General features: G+C 42.7%; 1 protein-coding gene and 1 long non-coding RNA gene across 10 annotated transcripts in view; one reads left to right on the forward strand and one right to left on the reverse strand.

Moving 5' to 3' along the window:
• NPAS3 (neuronal PAS domain protein 3) overlaps positions 1–10,757 on the forward strand; it is a 799,526-nt gene that overhangs the window by 635,284 nt on the left and 153,485 nt on the right. The window lies entirely within an intron of this gene.
• The window catches only part of LOC116153509 (uncharacterized), a 219,019-nt gene that overhangs the window by 2,108 nt on the left and 206,154 nt on the right, over positions 1–10,757 (reverse strand). For all 3 annotated transcript variants that reach the window (XR_010380929.1, XR_010380930.1, XR_010380928.1), the window contains one exon: positions 5,848–5,958. This is a non-coding gene — a long non-coding RNA (uncharacterized LOC116153509). The remainder of the gene's footprint in view (positions 1–5,847; positions 5,959–10,757) is intronic.

A 10,757-nucleotide genomic window follows, 5' to 3' on the forward strand; every position in this document is an offset into this window, starting at 1 on the left:
TGTGTGTGTGTTTTCCCCCCACCAGTTTTCATACCTTTTTTGTTCCAGCAATAGACCTGAAAACTTACATCATGGGAGTCAGTAGCTTGTGACTTCAAACAACAGGCATTCAAATTCAGGTGATGATAGATAGCTCATGATTAAAATCTCTCTCTTTTCTTTGTGCAATGAGCCAGCAAGATTCTTGGAGAGCATTTAAACTCTAATGCTATCATACTTCAACATTCTTCTCCAGATCCTTCACATTCACAATTTCTCAAGAGAGTGTATTAGCTGTCCAAATTCTCATCAGTGCCCTTGTGTTCAGCTGTAACCTTGAACTGTGCCTGGCCTTTCTTTACTCCTTTCCAAGACATGCTCCTGGAGTTACTATTCATTTCCCCTCCCCATGTATATATCCGCTGAGAAAAGGCACCACTTGGACCATTGCCAGTTTTGAGTTTAAATACTTTTCACTTGAAAGTCTGCAGGATTTTGATCTGACTGGTACAGATAATTTGAGGGGGGTCTCTCGTGCACAACTTGGGGAGTAGCTTCGTCTTCTTGATGGTAAGTTGCTCAGAGTAAAGGAAGAAAAGAGCGTTTCAGTTACTGAATATTTAATTCTGGACAGCAGTTTAATCAGGACTGGGATTTGGGCAATGGCTCCAGCCCCCTCCTAACTTAGTACCGTTTCAGTTCTTAGTATTCCTTAATTATCCCACTGAGATGTTTGAGAAGCAACTAGTAGTAAATGAACTTGGCAAATCAGCTATTACCCAAGTAATGAAATACAAATACATATGTTTGACAATTCTGCAGGGAAATTTTTTAAGCCAGGATTCTCAGTGGATTGTATTGGCCAAGAGAGGGAAAAAACAGGTGTTGTTATCAAACCATATCTACAAACAATTTGACAGGAGTTTTAAAATAATGCACAGATTTTCTTGCCATGAATTCCAAACATGTCAATTAACCTATGGAGAATCCTGATTGTCAAATAGTGAATCAATAGACGCCCCACAGGACGGAGAAGGGAGGGCCCGCTGTGACGTAGGGTTAAATATTCAAGGCTTTCTCCCAAACAGTATATCTAAGGACGCGTATCAACCTCACATCTAACCTCAAACAAAGCAGAGATCAGCTCTACTGAGAAAATTGATTTTATTCAACAGTAAGGCAAGGGAAATTAGTAAATTCAATATTTGTAGAAAGAAAATAAGCGAAGCCAGCTATTCCTGGTGGTCTGAGGCTGTTCTTTGTTTTGGTAATTATGCCTTTATGTTTTAGGGCTCTTATTTACATTTTCAGAAGGGCTTGAAATAGTTCATGCATCGCGCGTCCCCCAGAGCATCCAGGTTCCTCCACGGCGTAACAATAAAGTTGTCCCTGGACCAATACAAATTGAAAACGAATCCTAACTTGACGGAAAGTGCTGCTTTGCTCCCCTCATTGTTTGGAGCTGTTTTAGAGCTGAATCACAAACTAATGATCTCCACTGCAGCCAGGTCCTTGGTGTGATCGCATCTCATTGTAGCGGAGCCCACATTTACATAATGTGTAGTCTAAAATACCTTTGAGTTCAAGAATAAAACTATGGGAAATAATTTTATCCCAGTTTCCGTGCACCTGGATAGTAAAGCACAGGCAGAAATACAGCAACGGGGTGAATTTACTAATGTTTGCTATTGGATGGTAAGCCATTCTAAAGCTATGAAAGCCTTCCAAACCCCACAGGTCTCCATTTTGCCATTAGCCGGACCAGTTTAAACATTCTGCTGCAAGAAATATTGACAGGTCAAGCACAGCTGGGAAGAGCACGTGTCCCAGTGGCCTTTACACTGACAGTTTCTCCCACATTAAAGAGTTAACTAGCAGCCAACCAGCTCGGAGTGGGAGCTAATGAATGAAATGGAGATTGATATAGACTCTCTTTGGAGGTGCATCGATCTGTATCTTGTGAACTCAGCTTAGGAATTCTGCAAGCAGCATTGCCTGAGTAACCCTGGCATGGTGCCCATTAGCAAATAACTCTTTTAATGGTGGTCTTCAATTGATGTATTTATTGTGTTGCATATTACAGCGACCCTTCCCTCCACTGCCTTTGTATTTGATGGTTGTGGTATCAAGCTAAGGGAAAGTTCAACAGGGTGCATTTGAGTTTGGACAGCGTCGATGAAATAATTCATTGCCGCCTTCATTTGCATGCGATGTATCAAAGAGGCCTTACTGGTACTGAATCTTCTTCCTTGCTACCCCAGCTAGCAACAGTGAACCTATGATTTTAGGCCTTGGCATAGACACTCTCTCTTAGGATGATATGACAATGAAAAACAGGTTTTAAAATGATAGACTAGTTAGTCCTGCAACCTCCAATAAAGATAGTATCTGTGTAACTGAGAACTCCCAGAAGCAAGGGAAGACAATGCCTTGTTAAAGAACCAAATGGTGACCTTCTAGGTGTTGACCGAGACCATGTGAATTGCAGGATGTCACCGTTAGGCCATACCTGAGTGGGTCCTTTTTGACTTAGCGGTGGTTCTCTACATTTAATATTCATGAGAATCATGTGGCCTTGTGGTTTAAGAGGAAATATATGCATGTTGATACTCTGCCAGCCTGGATTCTGGTGATCTTTTGACTATAACTTTTTCAACGTTGATGATAGAGGAAAATAAAGGGGGCAGGAGAGGATGGCCATGACCCAGGTCTCGGTTGAGTCCCTGGGACACACTCTGCCAAGTGAGGGTCCTTGGCTTCGTGCAGGAAAGACTTCAAGAGCAAACCATAATTGAGTAAAAGTAGACTTAGAGAGGTGTACACTCCATAGACAGAGTGCAGGCCATCGCAGGAGGGAACGACCGTGAGGCGTGGCGTTGCTAGTTTTTATATGCTAACAAGTGAGAGGATTTTTCCAACTACTTTGGTGAATGGGCAGGGATTTCTAGGAATTGGGCCACTGCCCCCTTTTTGACCTTTCATGGTTAGCCTCGGAACTGTCGTGGCACCTGTGGGTGTGTCATTCACGTGCTAGTCCATTTCAGTGTGAATAATGTAGCTCAGGGCCTACTCGAAGTCAAATCTCCCACCACCTTGGGCCTCGGGGTCTAAAGGGAGGTGACTGTTCCGCCATCTTGGTGCTAACTGCTGTGTTGTTACTTTAATAGCTGTGTGCTGCCCTCTTCCCTCCTGTCTCATTGATGTAAGACATTAGAGACAAAAGAATTAAGATGTGTTCAGAGGACACCGTGTCAAAAGTGTGAATTGCTAAAGTGTTAGCCTCACCATGTGTATAAGAAATTGCAATATGCCTGACATTAGTTTCACTTCAGTGAACTGTTCTATCTGTGGAGGTGACTCTTCCACTGGGCTCCTTTTGCCACCATTTCCACCGAGTCTAGGGTTTGGGCCTCTCCATGGACCAAGGATCCAAGTACAGGTTCTTATACACAAGGGTACGCTGCTTTGACTCAGTTCTCCGTTGCTCCTTAACGTTTCATGCAGTCACACAGAGGGACAGCCCATCAGCTCACGCTTGCATTTACTTTACTAGATTGGACGTTATTGTTAATATGCTAAACTAAAAGGCTAAAAACTGCCCTAGAGAGAGAAGCTAGAGAAGCCAAGTACCTCCTTTTATCAGAAAAGATCTCGAGTCCATGGAGTTTGGACGGCTTACAGCTGAGCTGGACCTAGAGCCCAGATCTCCTTAAATCTCTCTCTACTCCTCAGCCTTACTGAAGAGTACTTAGCTTATTGTCTGAATGCAAACTTATTTCAAAGGAATCCAGTGCCAACTATTGCTGTTGCTGGAGTAAAATGCACCTAGAATTATTTGTTAGTAACGTTAACAAGCTCATCCAGAAGGAGAAGTGCATGCACTACAGTCCCTTCAGAGATGGCTTAGTCCCCAGGGGGACTGAAAGGGGTGTAGCAATGCCTGAGATTTCAGAAGCAGTGTATTTCTTCCCAGGATGTTCTTAGGTCAGAACAAAATGTTGGTCCTTTCAGGGTGCCTTGCACATTAGCAGACACTGGTGCTACTTTCTAAAATATCAACAGAGCAGGCACCCCACCCCACCCCCTGATTTATATGTTGAAGTCTTACTCTCTACCTGGAGGCGGGGCCTTTGGGAAGTGACTAGGACATGAGGGTGGGGCCCTCACAAATGGGGTCAGTGTCCTTAAGCGAAGAGACATGAGAGGGATTCTCTCTTTCCCCACCGTGTGAGGATTTAGTAAGAAGGCAGCCGTATGCAAACCAGGTCTCACCAGATGCTGAATCTGCTGGCAACCTTGACCTTAGACTTCCAGCCTCCAGAGCAGCGAGAAGGAAAGGTCTGTTATCTGAGCCCCCCAGTCTACGTGGTTTGCTAGAGCAGCCCAGGCTGACCCAGTGTGCCTAGTGAGTGCACGTGGTCAGAGTATGGCTATGGGCACTAGGGGGGCAACTAACCTCAAAGAGGGAATTCCAGCGAAAGGAACACATTTGCTGTGGGTCCAACAGGGTCCCCAGAGATGAGGGCTTCTGTGAGGGCCTGGGCATGGCAGTGACAGTGGGCTTGGGAGGTACTCTGTGAACCAGAGAACCTGATGGCAGTAATCCCTGGGAGTTTGTGGCATGTCAAGGCTAAGGTAGGGGGCAGTGTCTTTCTCCAACAGAGTAAATACAGGAGGAGGAGCAGATTTGGGGGTGTGGAAAGGAAAGAGCAAAGGAGATTTGACTCGCTCCACCTGGGGCAGATTAAGATCAGGGGCTTGGAGGACACTGGGATAGAGATGTGATAAAGAGCTATCCAAGTCTGAGGTTTCAGGAATGCCCATGCAAGTGAATCATCAGTGGGGTGGTGGCTGAAGTCACAGGTTTAGAAAAGACTGGTTAAGGCTGTGGCTCTCACACTGTGGTCCCAGGCTAGCAACAGAGTCACCTGGAACTTTTGTTTTTCTAAATGCAAACCCTTGGGCCCCACCCTTAGACCTGTGGAATCTGAATTTCTAGGGTGAGGTGACTTCCAGGTGATTCTGATGTGTGCTCAAGGTTGAGAAATACTGGTGTAGGGAAAGTCTGAGCACAGCTATAGAGCTGGTAGATAAAGGGCAGCCTGGGCACAATTTTTCTAGATGTGGATAAAGAGATAGGGGAGAAAGCAGAAGGGGACATAGTACCATTTAAACAATCTTATGGTTACCGGGGGAAAGCGGGTGGGAAGGGATACATTTGGGAGTTTGAGATTTGCAAACGTTAACCACTATATATAAAAATAAATAAAAAACAAATTTGTTCTGTATAGCACAGGGAACTATATTCAATATCTTGTAATAACCGTTAATGAAAAAGAATATGAAAATGAATATATGTATACATAGATGCATGACTGGGACACTGTGCTGTACACCAGAAATTGACAAATTATAACTGACTATATTTCAATAAATAAATATATGAACAATGAAGAGGGAAAAAATTTAAAAAAAAAAAAAAAGGAGGGGAGTATAGTGAGAAGGACCAGTGATTAGTAATGTTGGATGCTGCAGGGGCCAGACAGGAAGGAGCCCAGGACCTGCCCATCAGATCTGACCATTAATACACTGATGGAGTTTTGGCTTGAGCAGTTTCAGAGCAGGCTCTCTGGAGGCCAGTTTATGGAGGGCTGCTAATGGAATACAGCATGAGGAAGTGGAGATAAGACGCTTAGATGACTTTTTTCAAAAAGTTTAACTGGGAAGCAAAAAAGAGAGAAAGGACAAAGACCAGGGGAGTTTTCAGACAGAGGAGAGTTATCTTTCAAGATGTACCAGCCTTGGGTTTGTCCACAGACCCATGGGCAGGAACCAGGGAGAAGCAGACACTACAGAGCAGAGTCTCACCTTGGATGATGAGGTGACCTTCCATCAGGTGTCCCCTTCTCCAGACTTTCTTGGCTGCAACTGAGAAGTTCAATCAAAGCCTTACTCTAATGGTAGCAGCACCAGCATCACCTGATATCAGACAGATTTAACATCCTGTATGAGGCATCGAATAGTCACTGGACCCTCCAGAGGTCCCCTGCCCACTCCCTGAAGTCAGCAGTCAGCTTGGAGAATCTCGGAAACTTTCCTTTCTTTCCTAGGCAGTGTAAGTTGGTCCTTCCTGCCTTTAGCCCTATGCGTCCAGCCCTCTAGGACACATCTCATACCACATTCTAACCATGCTTTCATGCGTCTGTCTCATAGACAGTAAACTCAAGGACTATAAACACAACTAGATCCCACTTACTTTTGATTTGTCTGCCCATCACAGGGGCTCATAGGAAGTTCAGGAAGGACCACGTGCTCAGTTCCAGCATTAGAGGTACACTCTTTCATCAGCATTATTTGCCTGCCTCAGGTCTCTATATTTGATGACAGATAAGAAGTTCTGCCCAGCTATAGGAGTTTTCCTTCTAGGATGAAGGGTTTCCCAAAAGTGTGGGTTTCCTTACTTGAGCTGGAGTTTCCTGTTGTGCAAGTTACTCACCAGTGACCTATGAGGACCCTTCCAAAGCTGCAATTAGCCTGGGAGAGTTTCTAAGGAAGTCAAGGTTAAATCTTGAGAATCAAGTAGGTACCACCAGGAGATCGTAAAACGTGGATATTCTGACCATGCACCAAGATAGCCTGGCTCTTTGATGGATGGTTCCAAGACTCACCCGTTAGACAGCCCTCCTCAGAGCTGCACAGTTGTGAAATTCCAGAATCCCATGGCCTGGCACACCAAGCCCCTCAACTGCCAACTTCCAAACCAGACAACACTATGAAACACTACAAGTGCAAAGTCTACTTTTCAGTTAGGACATTTCCAGCATCTTCATTTCCCTCCTGCTACCAGGCTATCAGCAGGAGGAACACGCACAGATAACACTGCAGCGCGCGCACACACACACACACACACGAGTAATTGCAGGTTTAAAGATTTGAAGGATTGGTCTATTTGCTCTTCTTCTACTAGAATTGTTCTATCTGTATTTGTTTTCTTTCAGTATCAATGTAGACACATTTTTTTTTCATGGTAAAAATAATCTTTTTATTACAGGTTTGAGAAAAGCCCCTCTCTAAAGTTGTAGTGAAATACATTATTTTTAAAATGTTTTCTTTGGGGTCACTTTTAGTACTGGCAGTAAAGCATGAGTTCCCAATAATGATCTAAAAATACTCAGAAGTGAATCCTTTTCACAGAAAATTAGTCAGGAATCTATAATTAATTTTAAAATTTTCACTTTCTGGACTGAAATCTCTAGTTAAGATGCAAAGCACTCCCTGTATCATTTCTAACTTTACAATAAAGAGGACCGAATAATCATTTCCCGTTTGCTGGACTCAGCTGGTAGTATATAGAAAGTATACATGGATTTAAATTTAACACATCATTTATAGTCAGTTATAACTAATTTTTCTCCATATCTGATGTTGAAGAAATGATCGGAAAAAACTTTTCCAGGTACAGGGTGTCAGCTTTGTTCATTACCTTAAAGAATTTTCAGGCTTATAAAAAAAAGCCCTGCTTTTTCATCAAGGAAAAAAATAGATTATATATCGTTCAGGAAACAGAAAAAAAAATTATAAGGAGATTTTGCCTATTGAATGTAATGGATTGTCAGGAACTCTTGACATTATTCCACAGGAGAGGCCACACAAAATCAATACATCTTAGGCAAGGTTTAATTTATTTGTAGGTTCTTAGAACAAATGACTTATCTTTTTTGTTTGCCGTTTTTCTTTTTCACTTTTGCACTCATGAGTAGCTACGGTTTTTATCTGTCTCATTATTAAGCACAAAACAAGATGATCGTGTCATTATTACCATATATTTTTTAAGGAGAACGATGGCAATGCATGAAGAAACATCCAAGAATCTAGAAGTGGTGCTAAACATGATGGCTATAAAACACTGCCTTCTGCGCAGTTGCTGAGGAGCTGGGCCCAACCTCAAATCCTATGCTGCTGCTTTTTCCTGTGCCTGTGCCTGTGCCTCCCAGTAAGAGGTCCCCCAATGCTGCTGAGTTCCTGCAGGGTTGGTGGCTTCTTTGAAAGGAGGATGTTTTAAAACATACACTTTATAAAAGGAAGGATAGGGGATTAAGGGCACTTCTTTTTGTTAGTTTGGGTTCTGTGTTGGTGACATGTCCCATCAGAGAATTAGGGAAAAGGATTGGACATTTCCGCCTACCAAACACTGGTGACTGTTGCCATTCAACCTAATAACAATATCCTTTTTATATTATGTGTTTTGGAAATTTTTTCTTTTAGGTGTTCAATTAGTGTTAAAGACAGTTAAAACAGAGTTCTTTAATGCTCATGGTCAAACAGCTACAACGGGCCGCCAGGCCCCCACCCTCCGCAGCCCCATTTCCCCTAAACTCTGGCTCTCTGTGAGCCTGACTGCAGGGAGGATATTCTGGGGTCAGCACCAAGCTGGGTCTGAACCCAGTTCCTCTACTTACCACCTACGTGAGGCCGGGTAAACTCTTAATATCTCCCTCCTGTGAAATGGAGAAGATAGTATTACCAGCCATGAAGTCCTAGTCTGTGAATGGAACTTCGACTGGATCGTACCCGTCGTATGCTCACAAGGCACGGTAAACAAAAGTGCTCAAGGATGCTGGCGATGACGATTTTGCACTGGTGGTGAGAACTCTGAAGTTGGTAGGTGCTCCACCACGGCTGGGCTCCTTGGGTGCAGACTTTCAGCCCAGAACTAGAAATGTCCAGCCTCAAATGAGAAAGTTGAAGCCGTGTGACTGTGAGAGCAAGCATTTCAAAGCAATTCTTTACAGTGGTAATGGATGTGGCAAATGTGTGGATTTTGTTAGGATTTCTTCTGACAGCCATGAACACAGATATATTTTAAAGTAATGTAACTGTCCTAAATCTCGAGCAGGGAATACAATGACTTCTAGTATTATTTTTCACTTCTCCAGTGACACTCCAGGAGTTATATTTGATAAATTCCTTAGTCAAATAACTTCTGAGAAAGGGCCCTGTACCATTTAACCTTGGTTTTGCTCTACTCAGGCCTGTGTCCAGGGCCCATCTAACATAATACATCACAAAGGTTAATACGCCAGAGCCTTCCCAGGGTATGATTCCTCAGGACCACTTTTAGGGAAAACTATCTTAGAGTGAAGCTTTTTGTAACACTGGTAGCTATTACCGCTCTAGGTTTAAGATACACCCCCTGAAGCCCACTTCTCCGTAGCAAAAAGTATAAGAGAAAGAGCTGAGTGCGTCAAGCAATCAGTAAAGGTGGATAAATATATGTAATCTTCATTGGCTTGGACGATCTCTAGAAATAGAAGCTGGAGACAAATGCAAAAATATCAAGAATTGTGCTACTCTGTAAATCTACTATACTGCAGTTAAAAGAAACAATGTTGTGTTAGTTTCTGGTGTACAGCATAGTGATTCAGTTCTACATGTATGTATTCTTTTTCATTTTAGGTTATTACAAGATACTAAGAATTGTGCTACTCTTAGAAACTATTAGTTCTGCTTTATGTTCACGATCACTGATAGTGCCAAGTATGGGACAATCTGAAAAAAGTTGCCAGGTTGGTTTTTTCTTTCTTAAGGGAAGTTATAACTTACTTATTTAGCTTTTCTTGAAATGCTGAGGACTCGCTGGTAGTTTGTGTGACATGGTGTGCAGAACGGAATTCACGCTAAAGATGTTGACGCCAGGTTGAAGGGTCAGGCGCTACAAGTTCTCTTTGTTCCTGTTCTTTCTGAGTTCAGAGATGTGAGGGTCAGTGTTTGGCGGTCCCCCAAACTAAACATGCTCTGCCACCAGCCATTAGGTCAGTGTTGGAGCCAGAATATGAAGTTTCTCATGTCAATGATTATCCTTTCAAAATCTGCTCTCTTGCGTGATCCTCAAAAAAACAGCTGCAGAGTAGGCATTTTTTAGAGAGAGAAGTCAGATTGGTACCTGACTTGACCAAGGGCCCATAGGAATTTAGTGGTGAGATGTAAACCAAGGCACAGGTCTCACCATCCTGGGTTCTATGCGCCTTCCACCAGATTGTGTTACTGCTTATTATGATGTCAAATTACAGTTGATAATTTTTACAAACATGACTCATTTGCTGCCCCATCCCCACTCCCTAGGGAAAATGGTATCAGTTGAACCTGTCTCTCAGGCAAACCAGATATAGTAGACAGTGAATATAGATCACATCGTCCCTATCAGGCAAGTGACCTATGCTACTGTTTCCCTGGAAGGTCTACTCAGAGGCTATGCAGTGATCATCTTTGCAATACGTCCTGACAGTCCCTAGACCTTGTTTGTTGTGTATCTGCTGACACAATTTAAAGAATATCTCCAAAAATGCTAATTTTCTTAAATTTAAGAAATCATTCCCAAGAGAAAAAAGCTTATAAAAATACTTATACCTCCACTTGATTTCAAACATAATATTTTATGTGTAAATTGGTCATGAAAAATTAATCTTCTAATCAAGGGCAGACTCTCATTCATTCATTCATTTATTCAATGAGCAGCAGCAGAGGCCTACCAAGTGAAAAAAAAAAAAATACCCCATATAATTTGGGATTAGTGGGGACGTGGAAGTATCATTAGGGGAATAACATGAAAAGCAAAGTTCCTGGGCTCTATGAGTTGAAACTCTAGTTGTACAAGTATTGAAACATGAGCCAGCCAAATTTTGTAAATAAATGTGTATACGTAGAGAAAATTCCTAGGAAGGAATGCACCAAAAGGTTCTCTCTGGGTGGTAGGAGAACAAGTTATTTTTAGTATCTTC

This window comes from Camelus dromedarius, chromosome 5 (genome assembly GCF_036321535.1).
Source record: "Camelus dromedarius isolate mCamDro1 chromosome 5, mCamDro1.pat, whole genome shotgun sequence".
Classification (NCBI taxonomy): domain Eukaryota; kingdom Metazoa; phylum Chordata; class Mammalia; order Artiodactyla; family Camelidae; genus Camelus; species Camelus dromedarius.